Source organism: Scyliorhinus canicula, chromosome 13 (genome assembly GCF_902713615.1).
Source record: "Scyliorhinus canicula chromosome 13, sScyCan1.1, whole genome shotgun sequence".
NCBI lineage: Eukaryota > Metazoa > Chordata > Chondrichthyes > Carcharhiniformes > Scyliorhinidae > Scyliorhinus > Scyliorhinus canicula.
Genome location: NC_052158.1, coordinates 143,696,060 through 143,713,739, shown reverse-complemented (window position 1 = coordinate 143,713,739; position 17,680 = coordinate 143,696,060).

The following is a 17,680-nucleotide window of genomic DNA, read 5'->3' as shown; positions in this document are numbered from 1 at the left end:
CATTCTCAGACCTCATTCACTGTCCTGGCCTTTCGCCTCGGATGAATCAGACTGTTTGCAACCTCAACATATTCTTTGACCTCGAGCTGAGCTGGTGTGTTATTACAATAATATAATCATCAATCATTTATAAGGGATTGGTAAACACGTTGCGTATTCATATATTAAGGTTAGGCACAAGAGAATAATTACACACCGGTACAAAGCTTGAAGACATTGGAGCCGTGCGCTACCTTTGCGCTACAAATAAACAAATTGAGGAATAAATCAAACAGCAGCCCCTTAAAGGGACACTGCATCAATGTAAACAGAATCTCAAAGGAAACTTAAAACATCGGACATGGAAGGACTTCATGTTGCCGGCAGACACTGCCTGCTCCCTTCACAGGGACAGCACGGTAGCATGGTGGTTAGCATAAATGCTTCACAGCTCCAGGGTCCCTGGTTCGATTCCCGGCTGGGTCACTGTCTGTGTGGAGTCTGCACATCCTCCCCGTGTGTGCGTGGGTTTCCTCCGGGTGCTCCGGTTTCCTCCCACAGTCCAAAGATGTGCGGGTTAGGTGGATTGGCCATGCTAAATTGCCCGTAGTGTCCTTAAAAGTAAGGTTAGGGGGGGGGGGGGGGGGGGGTTGTTGGGTTACGGGTATAGGGTGGATACGTGGGTTTGAGTGGGGTGATCATTGCTCGGCACAACATCAAGGCCGAAGGGCCTGTTCTGTGCTGTACTGTAACCAGCAGAGGGCAGCAGAGCAGAGCTACTGATCAGCTGTTCTGGGGAAATTTGCATACGTGCAGTGCGGTCAGCCTAAGTTGAAGGTGGTTTGTGGAGGGGCTGTTGGCAAGTGACAGTTAAACCCGAAACACTTTGTGAGTGTTTCCCACCCTACCTCCTCCTCTAACCAACCCCCCCACCCCACGGTGGTTGGGAAGCGGGAGCAGGGGCCTGTCGTGAAGGTGAGTGAGTGCCTTTAAATTTGCTTACCTTTCAGCGGGATCAGGGTTTGAGGTAATATCAGGTAAGCTTTTCCTTTCTTTTTCTTTTTCTTGTTTTTTTTTTTTTTAATCTAGAGGGGATGTCAGGGAAGGCAGTACAATGCTCCTCCTGCAGAATGTTTGAGGTGAGGGACGCCGTCAGTGTCCCTGCTGATTTCATCTGTGGGAAGTGCACCCAACTCCAGCTCCTCAAAAACCGTGTTAGGGACCTGGAGCTTGAGCTGGATGAACTTCGGATCATTCGGGAGGCAGAGGGGGTCATAGATAGGAGCTTCAGGGAAGTAGTTACACCAAAGACTGGAGATAGATGGGTAACTGTAAGAGGGACTGGGAAGAAGCAGTCAGTGCAGGGACCCCCTGCGGTCGTTCCCCCGAGTAACAAGTATACCGTTTTGGATACTTGTGGGGGGGCCAACTTACCAGGGGTAAGCCATGGGGTACGGGCCTCTGGCACGGAGTCTGTCCCTGTTGCTCAGAAGGGAAGGGGGGAAAGGAGTAGAACATTAGTAATTGGGGACTCAATAGTCAGGGGCACAGATAGGAGATTTTGTGGGAGCGAGAGAGACTCACGTTTGGTATGTTGCCTCCCAGGTGCAAGGGTACGTGATGTCTCGGATCGTGTTTTCCGGGTCCTTAAGGGGGAGGGGGAGCAGCCCCAAGTCGTAGTCCACATTGGCACTAACGACATAGGTAGGAAAGGGGACAAGGATGTCAGGCAGGCCTTTAGGGAGCTAGGATGGAAGCTCAGAGCGAGAACAAACAGAGTTGTTATCTCTGGGTTGTTGCCCGTGCCACGTGATAGTGAGATGAGGAATAGGGAGAGAGAGCAATTAAACACGTGGCTACAGGGATGGTGCAGGCGAGAGGGATTCAGATTTCTGGATAACTGGGGCTCTTTCTGGGGAAGGTGGGACCTCTATAGACAGGATGGTCTACATCTGAACCTGAGGGGCACCAATATCCTGGGGGGGAGATTTGTTAGTACTCTTTGGGGGGGTTTAAACTAATTCAGCAGGGGCATGGGAACCTGGATTGTAGTTTTGGGGTGCGAGAGATTGAGAGTAGAGAGGTCAGGAGCACAGTTTTGACTTCGCAGGAGGGCGGCAGTGTTCAGGTCTGTGGTTTGAAGTGTGTCTATTTCAATGCCAGGAGTATACGAAATAAGGTAGGGGAACTGGCAGCATGGGTTGGTACCTGGGACTTCGATGTTGTGGCCATTTCAGAGACATGGATAGAGCAGGGACAGGAATGGTTGTTGCAGGTTCCGGGGTTTAGGTGCTTTAGTAAGGTCAGAGAAGGGGGCAAAAGAGGGGGAGGTGTGGCGCTGCTAGTCAAGGACAGTATTACGGTGGTAGAAAGGATGCAAGATGGGGACTCTTCTTCCGAGGTAGTATGGGCTGAGGTTAGAAACAGGAAAGGAGAGGTCACCCTGTTGGGAGTTTTCTGTAGGCCACCTAATAGTTCTAGAGATGTAGAGAAAAGGATGGCGAAGATGATTCTGGAAAAGAGCGAAAGTAACAGGGTAGTTGTTATGGGAGACTTTAACTTTCCTAATATTGACTGGAAAAGATATAGTTCGAGTACATTGGATGGGTCGTTCTTTGTACAATGTGTGCAGGAGGGTTTTCTGACACAATATGTTGACAGGCCAACAAGAGGTGAGGCCACTTTGGATTTGGTTTTGGGTAATGAACCAGGCCAGGTGTTAGATCTGGAGGTAGGTGAACACTTTGGAGACAGTGACCACAATTCGGTGACCTTTACGTTAGTGATGGAAAGGGATAAGTATACCCCGCAGAGCAAGAGTTATAGCTGGGGGAAGGGCAATTATGATGCCATTAGACATGACTTAGGATGTGTTGGTTGGAGAAGTAGGCTGCAAGGGTTGGGCACACTGGATATGTGGAGCTTGTTCAAGGAACAGCTATTGCATGTTCTTGATAAGTACGTACCAGTCAGGCAGGGAGGAAGGGGTCGAGCGAGGGAACCGTGGTTTACCAAAGTGGTGGAATCTCTTGTTAAGAGGAAGAAGGAGGCCTATGTGAAGATGAGGCGTGAAGTTTCAGTTGGGGCGCTTGATAGTTACAAGGAAGCGAGGAAGGATCTAAAGAGAGAGCTGAGACGAGCAAGGAGGGGACATGAGAAGTCTTTGGCAGGTAGGATCAAGGAAAACCCAAAAGCTTTCTATAGGTATGTCAGGAATAAAAGAATGACTAGGGTAAGAGTAGGGCCAGTCAAGGACAGTGGTGGGAAGTTGTGTGTGGAGGCGGAGGAGATAAGCGAGATACTAAATGAATACTTTTCGTCAGTATTCACTCAAGAAAAAGATAATATTGTGGAGGAGAATGCTGAGACCCAGGCTATTAGAATAGATGGCATTGAGGTGCGTAGGGAAGAAGTGTTGGCAATTCTGGACAAGGTGAAAATAGATAAGTCCCCGGGGCCGGATGGGATTTATCCTAGGATTCTCTGGGAAGCCAGGGAAGAGATTGCTGAGCCTTTGGCTTTGATTTTTAGGTCATCATTGGCTACAGGAATAGTGCCAGATGACTGGAGGATAGCAAATGTGGTCCCTTTGTTCAAGAAGGGGAGTAGAGATAACCCCGGTAACTATAGGCCGGTGAGCCTAACGTCTGTGGTGGGTAAAGTCTTGGAGAGGATTATAAAAGATACGATTTATAATCATCTAGATAGGAATAATATGATTAGGGATAGTCAGCATGGTTTTATGAAGGGTAGGTCATGCCTCACAAACCTTATCGAGTTCTTTGAGAAGGTGACTGAACAGGTAGACGAGGGTAGAGCAGTTGATGTGGTGTATATGGATTTCAGTAAAGCGTTTGATAAGGTTCCCCACGGTCGGCTATTGCAGAAAATACGGAGGCTGGGGATTGAGGGTGATTTAGAGATGTGGATCAGAAATTGGCTAGTTGAAAGAAGACAGAGAGTGGTAGTTGATGGGAAATGTTCAGAATGGAGTGCAGTTACGAGTGGCGTACCACAAGGATCTGTTCTGGGGCCGTTGCTGTTTGTCATTTTTATAAATGACCTAGAGGAGGGCGCAGAAGGATGGGTGAGTAAATTTGCGGACGACACTAAAGTTGGTGGAGTTGTAGACAGTGCGGAAGGATGTTGCAGGTTACAGAGGGACATAGATAAGCTGCAGAGCTGGGCTGAGAGGTGGCAAATGGAGTTTAATGTGGAGAAGTGTGAGGTGATTCACTTTGGAAAGAATAACAGGAATGCGGAATATTTGGCTAATGGTAAAATTCTTGGTAGTGTGGATGAGCAGAGGGATCTCGGTGTCCATGTACATAGATCCCTGAAAGTTGCCACCCAGGTTGATAGGGTTGTGAAGAAGGCCTATGGTGTGTTGGCCTTTATTGGTAGAGGGATTGAGTTCCGGAGCCATGAGGTCATGATGCAGCTGTACCAAACTCTGGTACGGCCGCATTTGGAGTATTGCGTACAGTTCTGGTCGCCTCATTATAGGAAGGACGTGGAAGCTTTGGAACGGGTGCAGAGGAGATTTACCAGGATGTTGCCTGGTATGGAGGGAAAATCTTATGAGGAAAGGCTGATGAACTTGAGGTTGTTTTCGTTAGAGAGAAGAAGGTTAAGAGGTGACTTAATAGAGGCATACAAAATGATCAGAGGGTTAGATAGGGTGGACAGCGAGAGCCTTCTCCCGCGGATGGAGGTGGCTAGCACGAGGGGACATAGCCTTAAATTGAGGGGTAATAGATATAGGACAGAGGTCAGAGGTGGGTTTTTTACGCAAAGAGTGGTGAGGCCGTGGAATGCCCTACCTGCAACAGTAGTGAACTCGCCAACATTGAGGGCATTTAAAAATTTATTGGACAAGCATATGGATGATAAGGGCATAGTGTAGGTTAGATGGCCTTTAGTTTTTTTTTTCCATGTCGGTGCAACATCGAGGGCCGAAGGGCCTGTACTGCGCTGTATCGTTCTATGTTCTATGTTCTATGTTCTATGTTCTATGTTATATGTTCTATGAGCATAAGCCCAGAAGAGGGTCAAACAGTTGGGACGGGACACCTCCCGTAACTGCCCACCGCCTGGACGTATCAATGGCCATCTTGGCCAGGCCCAGGATCAGGCCACAGTCCCATGAGGAGGTCCTCCTCTCTCCAGCGCCTGCCCGCTCCTTCCCATCACACAGGGGCCGGGATTCTCCTGCAATTGGCGGGATGGCCTGCCGCCGGTGCCAAGAGCGGGGCGAACCACTCCGGCATCAGGCCGCCCGGAAGTTGCGGAATCCTCTGCACTTTTGGGGTTAGGCCGGCGCCGGCGGGGTGGGCGCTGTGCCAACCGGCGCCGAAGGGCCGCTATGGGCCGGCATAAATTGGCGCATGCGCAGAACCGCCGGCATGTTTCCTGCGCATCCGCAGGGGGTTTCCTCTCCATGCCGGCCATGGCAGAGTCCTACAGAGGCCGGTGTGAAGGGACAGAGTGCCCCCATCTGCAGATTGGTGGGCCCGGATTGCGGGCCAGGCCACCATGGGGGCTTACCCCCCGGAGCCGGATCCCCCCACACCCCCACGAGGACTCCGCTAGCCGCCTTCCAAGCCAGGACCCGCCGGAATGGACCATGTCTATTTCACGCTGGCGGGACTGGCCATAAATGGGTGGCCACTCGGCCCATTGGGGCTTGGAGAATTGACGGGCGGGGGCCGCTGCCAACGGCCCCCATCCAGCCCAGCGTGATCCCCACCTCTGCCGGAAAACTGGCGGCGGAGAATTCGGCAGCTGGTGTCGGTCCGGCGGGGCAGGATTCACGCCGCCCACCGGTGAGTCTCCGACCCGGTGGGGGGTCGGAGAATCCCGCCCAGGGTGTTTGACGTTTAGGAGCATGGGGTTGAGGTGCAGCCAAAAAGAAAGTTACAGATTTTTCAGAAAACTAAACAGGAGTCTCAGCCTAGGGCAACTTACATGAGCTTGGTCTATGGACTCCACACTGTTAATTTAAATGCTAGTATATAATGGAGGAATAGTACTGCAGCTTGTCTTTTACCTTCAGCAAGTTTATTCTACATATTTATCACCTGTCCATAATTATCACCTGTCTTTAATCGGCCAATGAGCTTAACAATGCACTTGCTGATACATTGATATGCAAGGCTGCAAAAGACACATGCAGTCCGTGAACCAACGCAACCTACAGTTATAATCAGAGCTGTGTGGTTTGTGCTCTGCTCTCCTGAAAAGTGAAACCAGGGTTGGATCACGTGACACATTTCCCTTCAAAGTGATGTCAAGCTGATGTGCCTTAAAGACATATTACAACTTCTCCCTTTGTGTGTAGTCTGCACGTTCTTCGTGTGTCTGCATGGAATTCCTCCGGGTTCACAATCAGGCCTATTTCTTTCCTGAGACACTTTATCTTACATCACCCCTTGCCTTCAGCTCGGTGTTGGATTTCAAGCCTTTGCAGTCTCAAAAGAATAGCACCCAGAATTACTGGAGGGAGAATCAGCCCTCAAAGTGGCCTTATGAAGAGAGTTCAGCTGGATCTTTGGGGGCGTGAATAAGTTGAAATCCTCCACCCAGATGGCAGAGCCCAAAACCGAAGTGAAGCACAAGCCTTGTGACTCTGAAAAACACATTAGTGACATCTGATCCAATCGGCACCTGTCACGGGGCACAACACCACACTTTAGACCAATGCATTGGCCGCCAGCCAAATCAATCAATCCGAGTCACCAATGACGTCAGTCTAAAACAGCACATGCCCATTAATCATCCCTGGACCAAAAATGTAACGGCCAAGATGTTATGAGGTCAGAAGGTGAATGACCCTAGCAGAACTCAAACTATTGGTCAGTAAGTGCTGATTGATAGAACTGTAGATGTGCTCTTCCATCACCCTCTGATTATTGAGAGTAGATGGATAGGGCCGTAATTGGTTGGGTTGGGTTTGTCTTGCTTTTTGTGTACAGGGCACACCTGGACAATCGCCCACATTGCTGGGTACATGCCAGTGTTGTAGCTGTACTGGAACAGCTCTGCTAGGGGTGCGGAAAGCTCTAGAGCAGAGACTTTCATCACTGTTGCCAGAATATTGTCAGGGCTCATAACGTTTGCAGTGTCCAGTGTCATGTGAGAGTACCTTTAAGAAATGGGTGTTTACTACTGCAGTGATGTCAGAGAGTGGGTGGAGCTGGGCTATCTGTCAGCTTCTTACTTTTGTTTTTGAGCTGGCAGGGTGTGTTTTAGTTTCATTTTCAGTGTTGGAGCTGAAGCCAGGCCAAGCAGGTGTACTGCTGTTCTCTCTGCCATCAAAAGACTATCTCTTGATCATTTGGTGAATTCAGAATTATAAATGTTTTCAGGAGTGACTGTAACCTGATGTGCTTCTGATAAAGGTTTTGTTTCTAAGTCGTATGGATGTTAAAAAGGGAAGCTTAAAGGTTTTGTAGTCTTTGGGGATTGTATTTGAATTAATGGTTGCTAAGATGTTCATTGTATGTTTTAAAAAGGTTAACTTGAGTTCACAGAATAAACATTGTTTTGCTTTAAAAAATACTTTTCCATTTCTGCTCTATCACACCTATAGAGTGGGCCGTGTGCTCCCCATACCATAATCTATTAAAAGTTGTGGGTCAGGTGAACTCCATGATATACTTTGGGGTTCTCTAAACCCTGGCCCATAACACCAGTGCCTTCAGCCATTTCTTGATATCACGTGGAGTGAATCGTATTGGTTGAAGACTTACATCTGTGATGCTGGGGATCTTCAGAGGAGACCGAGATGGATTATCCACTCGGCACTTCTGGCTGAAGATTGTTGCGAATGCCTCAGCCTTGTCTTTTGCACATATGTGCTGGGCTCCTCCATCATAGAGAATGGGGACATTTGCGGAGCCTCCTCCTACAGTGAGTTGTTTAATTGTCCACCACCATTCACGGCTGGATGCGGTAGGGCTGCAGAGCTTAAATCTGATCCGTTAGTTGTTGGATTGCTTAGTTCTGTCTATTACTTGCTGCTTATGCTATTTGGCACACAAGCAGTCCTGTGTTGTAGCTTTGCCAGGTTGACACCTCATTTTTCGATATGCCTGATGTTGCTCCCGGCATGCTCTCCAGCACTCTTCATTGAACCAGGGTTGATCCCCTGGCTTGGTGGTAATGGTAGAGTAGGGGATATGCCGGGCCATGAGGCTACAGATTGGGGCTGATCACAATTCTGCTGCTGCTGATGGCCCACAGCACCTCATGGATGCCCAGTCTTGAGTTGCTGGATCTGTTCTGAATCTATCCCTTTTAACAGCTACCAAAGTGAAGACGAGGTGGGACTTTGTCTCCACAAAGACTGTACGACTCACTCTTACCAATACCGTCATGGCAGGCAAGTTGGTGACGATGACGCCTGCTATGTTTTTCCCTTGGTTGGTTCCCTCACCACCTGTCACAGACCCAGTCTGGCAGCTATGTCCTTTAGGACTTGACCAGCTTGGTCAGTAGTGGTGATACCAAGCCATTCTTGATGATGGACATTGAAGTCCTCCATCCAGAGTACTTTTTGTGCCATTGCAACCCTCAGTGCCTCCTTCAAGTGGTGTTCAACATAGAGGAGTACTCATTCAGTTGATTCATCTGTTGATGGTGGCCAATACATGGTAATCAGCAGGAGGTTTCCTTGCCCATGTTTTACCTGAAGCCATGAGACTTCATGTGGTCCAGAGTCGATGGATGACCAGGGAAATTGTGAGTCTAGTCAAAAAGAAAAAGGATGCCTACACGAGGTCCAGGCAACTCAAAGCAGATGAAGCACTTGAAGAATACAGGGAAAGTGGAAAAGATTTCAAACAGGGAGTTAGGAGGGCACAAACGGGTCACGGAATGTCTTTGGCAGACAGGATTAAGGAGAATCCCAAGGCATTTTATACGTATATTAGGAACAAGAGGGTAGCTGGAGAAAGAGTTGGTCCACTCAAGAACAAAGGAGGGAAATTATGGGTAGAACCAAAGGAAGTAGGTGAGGTCTTTAATGAGTACTTTGCATTGGTATTCACAAAGGAGTGAGACACATTGATTGGTGGTGTCTCAGAGGGATATGTAAACACTTTAGAACAGGTCATTATTATGAAGGAGGAGGTGTTCGGTGTGTTAAAAAGCTTAAGGTAGACAAATCCCCAGGGCCAGATGTCATCTACCCCAGATTACTGAGGGAGACAAGAGATGAAACCACTGGGCCTCCAACAGAAACCTTTGTTTCCTCGTTGGTCACAGGTGAGGTCCCAGAGGGTAGCCAATGATAGAAGGGTAGCAAGGATAACCCGGGTAATTATATGCCAGTGAGATTGATGTCAGTGAAATTGTTGGAAAAAATTCTCAGAGATAGGATCTATGCACATTTGGAAGTGAGTGGTCTTATTAGAGTCAGACAGCATGGTTTTGTATGAGGGAGGCCATGTCTCACTAATTTAATTGAGTTTTGTGTGGAGGTGATAAAAATGATTGACAAGGGAAGAGCTATGGATATTGTCTACATGGACTCAGTAAAGCATTTGACAAGATCCCTCATGGCAGGCTGGTGCAAAAGATTAAATCACATGTGGTCAGGGGTGAACTGGCTGGATGGATTCAGAACTGACTTGGCCACAGAAGACAGAGGGTAGCAGTGGAAGGCAGTTTTTCTGAATGGAGGTCTGTAACTAGTGGTGTTCCATAGAGATCAGTACTGGGACCTCTGCTCTTTGTAATATATATAAATGACTTGGAAGAAAATGTAGCTGGTCTGATTAGCAAGTTTGTGGATGATACTAAGATTGCAGGAGTTGTGGATAGTGATGAAGAGAATACAACAGGATATAGATAGGCTCCAAAATTGGGCGGAGAAATGGCAGATGGAATTTAACGTGGACAAATGCGAGGTGATGCATTTTGGCAGATCCAACTCAGGTGGGAGTTACAAAATAAATGGCAGAACCATCAGGAGCATAGTGACACAGAGAAATCTGGGCATGCAGGTCCACAGATCCTTAAAGGTGGCAGCACAGGTGGAAATGGTAGTCAAGAAGACATATGGCATGCTTACCTTCATTGGATGGGGCATTGAGTTAAAAAGTTCGCAATGTTACAATTATATAGAATGGTGGTTTGGCCACATTTGGAATACTGTGTCAATTCTGGTCACCGCACTACCAGAAGGATGAGGAAGCTTTGGAGAGAGTGCAGAAAATGTTTACCAGGATGTTGCCTGAGGTGCTGCCTGAGGAACCTTGGTGAGCTCTTGCTATGTGGAGAGATTGAACAAAATGGGATTGTTCTCCCAGAAAGATGGAGGCTGAGGGAGTGACCTGACAGAAGTTTATAAAATTATGAGGGGTATAGATATGGTGAACAGTTGGAGGCTTTTTCCCAGGGTGGAATTGACAATTAAAAGGGGGCACAATGTCAAGATGAGGGGGGGATAGGTTCAGTGGAGATGTGCAGGAGACATTTTCTACATAGAGGGTGGTGGTGGCCTGGAATGCACTGCCAAGTGAGGTGGTTGAGGCAGATATGTTAGTGACCTTTACGACTTACCAAGATGGACACATGAACAGATGGGGTATAGAAGGATACAGGTGGTTGGTCCAGATAGGACATGTGATCAGCGCACATGTGGAGGGCCTGAGGACCTGTTCCTGTGCTGTATTGTTCTTTGTTCTTTGTTTTGTTCTTTCAGCAAGTTGGGTTGTTGTTCCCTCATTGATATCAGGGTTCACCGCACACTGTCTACTACTTGACTTCATTATTTCCAAAGAGTTCAATAGTGTGGAACTCCTTGACCTTGCTCACTCACCTTCTTCCTTCAATATCTGGGCTTCTATAATCTAAGCTCTGCATTTTCTAATTGCCTCTTCCTCATTCATTTCTTTTCTTTTGGTGGCAGCCTGCACTATTAGTCTTGGTCTTTTCAACTTGATTAGTGGAAACTCGCCAAGCACCAGATTCAATAAGGATTCCTGTGCCCATTTTAATTTTTCCTCACCCTTAGTAGGGCTCTCAGTTTTCAACACTCTTACCTCTGAGGTTCACGTCCCATCCAGAGACTTGTCCCAACTGTTTAAGGAACAGGGATTCTTTATATCTACACTGTCCAAATATGTACATTTCCAAATGTTGAGATTGAGTTCATAACATGCCTCCATGTCTCCTAAGCAGAATGACAGCAATTTATACTCTATATTAATAAAAGGTCCAAGATGCTTCGCAGGAGTGTTATTAAACAAAATTCGACACCAAGTTATATAAATATATATTAGGTCAGGTGGCCAAACTCTTGGGTAAATTTTCAACAATCCTTCCAAGGGATGTGGGCATTGCTGGCGAGACCCGTTTGTTACCCATCTCTAAATACTAAGACAATGTGGTGGTGAGCTGCCTTCTCGTAATGCTGCAGTTCCTGAGATGTAGGTGCACCCACTGTGCTGTTAGGGAGGGAGTTCTTGGATTTTGATCTTGTGACAGTGAAGAAATAACGATATATTTTCAAGCTAGGATGGTGAGTGACTTGGAGGGAACCTTCCAGGCCGGTGTTCTCATGTACCTGCTGCCCTTGTCCTTCGAGATGGCAGTGTCCATGGGTTGGAAGGTGCTGCCTCAGGAACCTTGATGGGTTCTTGCAGTGCATCTTGTAGATGGTACACACTGGATGTCGGAGGCATTGAATGTTTACGGAAAGAGTGCCAATCAAGCGGGCTACTTTTTCCTGGATGGTGTTGAGCGCCTTGAGGATTCTGGAGCTGCACTCATCCAGGCAAGAGTATTCCACCACACTCCTCACTTGTGCCTTGTAGATTGTGGACAGCCTTTGGAGAATCAGGGGGATTTAAAAACAAGGATGAGACCTTAAAAATCAAGATGTTGCTTATCTGGGAGCCCAGTTTAGGTCAGCGAGCACAGGTGCCAGTTCAGGGGCAGACAGCGCAGTTTTGGATGACTTTTGATAACCTATTTGAATAGAGTGTTGGAGACCACCCAGGAGTGTGTTTGCATTGTCAAGTTGTGATGTAACAGTAGGATGAATGAGATGGCTTTCAGCAGCAGAGACACTAGACAGGCACTGTTACTGAGGTGGATGTAAGAGTTCTGAGTGATTGAGTGGATAAGAGATTGGCAGTTCATCTTGGGGTCAAAAGTAACACCAAGGTAATGAAGAGTGTTACTTCATTCTTCCTGACGGAGGCAGACGGATTGAGTCAGTCATGAGAGAACGGAGTTTGGACAGGGGGCTTGAAATCAATGGATTCAGTTTTCCCAATATTTAATTGGAGAAAATTTCTGCTCAAACCATCCTGGATCTTGCATAAGTCATCTGATCATTTATCGACAGTGGGAGAGTCAAGGAAGGTGACGGAGGCCTGGATGTCTTCAGAATAGAGACAAAGGTTTCAAAGAGGAAAAGGACTGCGGTTAAATGAAGAGCGCTCAGGAGAAGCCTTGGAGATGCAGAAGGTTGGTGAAGGTTGGTTCAGCCTTTGGGGGTGAAGGTAACCCTTTGGGGGCAGTCAAAGGAGCTAACATCGTGCTTGTGTAACTGCTCGGGAATCCAGGGGAATGAAATCTCGAGAGGTGACATCTAAACCCTGCGAGCTGGGCCCGTCGTTGAGGTTGTCCGTGTTGGAGCAACTTGGAGGGAAAATGTCGAGGCAAGATTTTTGAGGGTGAAGACAGGAATCCCTCATGGGAGAGGGTGTTTCAACAGGATTGGTTGACTTGAGTTCAGCGTTAGGGCAATGGGGATCTTTAGAGGAAGTTTGGCCATGTGGATTCGTGCGAAGGGAGAATATCAACATTTGCGGGAGAAGACAAGCCGCAACATTGAATTCTATTTGGACGGACCAAGAATATCAACTATCCGCCCTATAGCATGAGAGTAAATATATCCTAAGTGGATTGTACTATGTATCAGGGTAACACCAGCTTGGAATGAAAATGAAATGAAAATCGCTTCTTGTCACAAGTAGGCTTCAAATGAAGTTACTGTGAAAAGCCCCTAGTCGCCACATTCCGGCGCCTGTTCGGTGAGGCTGGTACGGGAATTGAACCGTGCTGCTGGCCTGCCTTGGCCTGCTTTAAAAGCCAGCGATTTAGCCCTGTACTAAACCAGTCCCCGGAATTTATAACCATACACTGATTATTGTGGGGAATAGCACCACTTAGTGGTAATCTTTCAGTATGACAGGTATTTCACCAGTTGACCATCTGCAGTGAATCATAGAATCCCGACAGTTCAGCAGGAGGCCATTCGCCCCATCGGGTCTGCACTGATCCTCTGAAAGAGCACTCTACCCGGGCCCGCTACATCCCCGTAACCCCACCTAACCCTTTGGACACTTAGGAGAAATTTAGCATGGCCAATCCATCTTCGGACTGTGGGAGGAAACCCACAGACACGGGAGAAAATGCAAACTCCGCACAGATAGTGATCCGACGCCTTAATCGAACCAGGATCCCTGCCATTGTGAGGCAGCAGTGCTAACCGCTGTGCCACCTTGCCGCCCATGAGGTTTTGTCCAATTATTTGCAAGGGACTAAACTTTCTGGACACTGTTTTTCAACTGTTCCCCATGCCTCACTTTCAATGTTACTACTACTGGATTGATGTAAGGTTATTCATGAAGGCCCCACCTTCTCAATCTTGCCCCTTTCCTCAGGTGTGGTGATCATCAGGTTAAACCACCACCAGTCACCTCTCAACCTGAAAGGGGAAAGCAGCCTATGGTCATCTGGGACCATGGCGACTTTATCTTACCTTTAACTTTATTGATGTAAGAACTGAGAGCACTTTGGATATGTCATGGGTTCATGGGTTCATTTAATTGCAAGAAGATTCGTTCCGTCAAAGAAGCCAATAGCTGTTCACACATGACTAAAGCTGTTTGAAAACACATTAATTTGACTTTGTTGCCATCTGCTGGTTATTGGAGGTCTAACAACAAGTTAACCTTTGATCAAAAGAAAAGAAGAACTATCAGGGCCAGGATTTTTAGGAGGCTGTCGTTTCCTTCCCACCATCTGAAGAGTGAAGGGGGCTAAAGTTTTGAGTCTGGATGACTCTTTCTCAAAGCTGGAGAGACCTGGAAATGGGGTCATATTTATGCTGTTGGGAGCGGGGGGCGGGGGGCATGGAGCAGTGGGGCTGGATACAGGGCCAGCGATGGATGGAGATTGACAAAGATGTTGTGGGCAGAAAGACAAAGGGAATGAAAATGTGGGTGATCAAGGCTAAGAAGGGTGCCATGATGTGGAGATGCTGGCGTTGGACTGGGGTGGGCACAGTAAGAAGCCTTACAACACCTGGTTAAAGTCCAACAGGTTTGTTTTGAATCACTAGCTTTCGGAGCAAGGTGCTGACAGTGGCACATAAAGAGATTAGAATGTGCTAATGGCAGAACAAAGGTCAGCAGTGTGTCAAAGAGCAACGAGGAACAGGGAACAGATGGTCCAATTGGGGTGGGGTGGAGGAGGGGAAGTGGTGAGGGAAAAACAGATCGGTGGAAGAAACAAAATCAAATTGATAGAGATATAAAAATGGTGTGAAGGTGGAGGAGAGAAGTCTGAAGTTGTTGAACTCAAAGATAAGTCCAGAAGGCTGTGACGTGCCTAAGTGGAAGATGAGGCGCCGTTCCTCCAGTTTGTGCTGGGCTTCACTGGAACATTGCAGCAGGACAAGGACAGACATGTGGACGTATGAGCAGGATGGTGAGTTTAAATGGCAGTGACAGGAAGGTCTGGGCCCTGCTTACGGACGGACTGAAGGTGTTCTGCAAAGCTGTCACCCAGTCTGCGTTTAGCCTCTGCAATGTAGAGTAGACCACACTGGTACTGTAGCAGCAAATGCAATAGACCAGATTGAAGGCGGTGCCTTGAGTTCTCTGATACCGGCACATCTACAGTCTCCTCTGACAGCATGGAAGCTCAATGGTTGTACCCCCTCCCACTGTAAAGACCCAGTCACTCTGATGTCATACTGGTAATGAGCACCATGTCGCCATGGGGAACACAGAGCCACGTGAGTCAGCACTTGGGGCAAGTCAAGCATGTGAAAGAAGCACATCAACATAGACATCGAAATTACAGTGGAGAAGGAGCCCTGTCGACCCATCGAGTCTGCACTGGCCCTTGGAAGGAACACCCCACTTAATCGGCATAATTAACTTGTTAAGGAAGGGTCAGGAATATTACATAAGAACATAAGAACATAAGAATTAGGAGCAGGAGTAGGCCATATGGCCCCCCGAGTCTGCTCCGCCATTCAATGAGATAATGGCTGATCTTTTGTGGACTCAGCTCCACTTTACGGCCCGAACACCATAACCCTTAATCCCTTTATTCTTCAAAAAACTATCTATCTTTACCTTAAAAACATTTAATGAAGGAGCCTCAACTGCTTCACTGGGCAAGGAATTCCATAGGTTCACAACCCTTTGGGTGAAGAAGTTCCTCCTAAACTCAGTCCTAAATCTACTTCCCCTTATTTTGAGGCTATGCCCCCTAGTTCTGCTTTCACCCACCAGTGGAACAACCTACCCGTATCTAGCCTATCTATTCCCTTCATAACTTTATATGTTTCTATAAGATCCCCCCGCATCCTTCTAAATTTCAACGAGTACCGTCCCAGTCTACTCAACCTCTCCTCGTAATCCAACCCCTTCAGCTCTGGGATTAACCTAGTGAATCTCCTCTGCACACCCTCCAGTGCCAGTATGTCCTTTCTCAAGTAAGGAGACTAGAACTGAACACAATACTCCGGGTGTGGCCTCACTAACACCTTATACAATTGCAGCATAACCCCCCTAGTCTTAAACTCCATCCCTCTAGCAATCAAGGACAAAATTCCATTTGCCTTCTTAATCACCTGTTGCACCTGTAAACCAACTTTCTGTGACTCATGCACTAGCACACCCAAGTCTCTCTGCACAGCAGCATGCTTTAATATTTTATCATTTAAATAATAATCCCGTTTGCTTTTATTACTACCAAAATGGATAACCTCATATTTGTCAACATTATATTCCATCTGCCAGACCCTAGCCCATTAACTTAACCTATCCAAATCCCTCTGCAGACTTCCAGTATCCTCTGCACTTTTTGCTTTACCACTTATCTTAGTGTCATCTGCAAACTTGGACACATTGCCCTTGGTCCCCCACTCCAAATCATCTATGTAAATGGTGAACAGTTGTGGGCCCAACACGGATCCCTGAGGGGCACCACTAGCTACTGATTGCCAACCAGAGAAACACCCATTAATCCCCACTCTTTGCTTTCTATTAATTAACCAATCCTCTATCCATGCTACTACTTTACTCTTAATGCCATGCATCTTTATCTTATGCAGCAACATTTTGTGTGGCACCTGTCAAAGGCTTTCTGGAAATCTAGATATACCACATCCATTGGCTCCCCGTTATCTACTGCATTGGTAATGTCCTCAAAAAATTCCACTAAATTAGTTAGGCACGACCTGCCCTTTATGAACCCATGCTGCGTCTGCCCAATGGGACAATTTCTATCCAGATGCCTCGCTATTTCTTCCTTGATGATAGATTCCAGCATCTTCCCTACTACCGAAGTTAAGCTCACTGGCCTATAATTACCCGCTCTCTGCCTACCTTCTTTTTTAAACAATGGTGTCACGTTTGCTAATTTCCAATCCACCGGGACCACCCCAGTGTCTAGTGAATTCTGGTAAATTATCACTAGTGCATATTTCCCTAGCCATCTCTTTTAGCACTCTGGGATGCATTCCATCAGGGCCAGGAGACTTGTCCACCTTTAGCCCCATTAGCTTGCCCATCACTACCTCCTTAGTGATAACAATCCTCTCAAAGTCCTCACCAGTCATAGCCTCATTTCTATCAGTCACTGGCATGTTATTTGTGTCTTCCACTGTGAAGACTGACCCAAAAAACCTGTTCAGTTCCTCAGCCATTTCCTCATCTCCCATTATTAAAACTCCCTTCTCATCCTCGAAAGGACCAATATTTACCTTAGCCACTCTTTTTTGTTTTATATATTTGTAGAAACTTTTACTGTCTGTTTTTATATTCTGAGCAAGTTTACTCTCATAATCTATCTTACTCTTCTTTATAGCTTTTTTAGTAGCTTTCTGTTGCCCCCTAAAGATTTCCCAGTCCTCTAGTCTCCCACAGCAGGGAAGTGGCTTTATTCAGCGGCAGGTGAGGCTTGTCTGATTTATTTTGAACACGCAGCTTAATCCTTAAATTTAACCTTCATTCCCCAAGTTCTCGTGGGTAGCGAATCATGCGCACCTTCCACCTTGTACATCCAGCCGCTCATGAAATATGAAACGAAATGAAAATCGCTTATTGTCATGAGTAGGCTTCAATGAAGTTACTGTGAAAAGCCCCTAGTCGCCACATTCCGGCGCCTGTCCGGGGAGGCTGGTACGGGAATCGAACCGTGCTGCTGGCCTGCTTGGTCTGCTTTAAAAGCCAGCGATTATCCCTGTGAGCTAAACCAGCCCCTATGATAACATCCCTGAGAGCCTGGCCTCCAGGACCATTGACAGTGCCCATCTACATTGCTCCGGCCCTACAGCTAACCTTTGCAGCCTGAGGGTGGGGGTAAATGTGATAGGCCTCATTGTCCACTCTGTGTCAGAATCCTATTGCCTTCACCACCGAATGTCAATGTCCCACACGTCGGT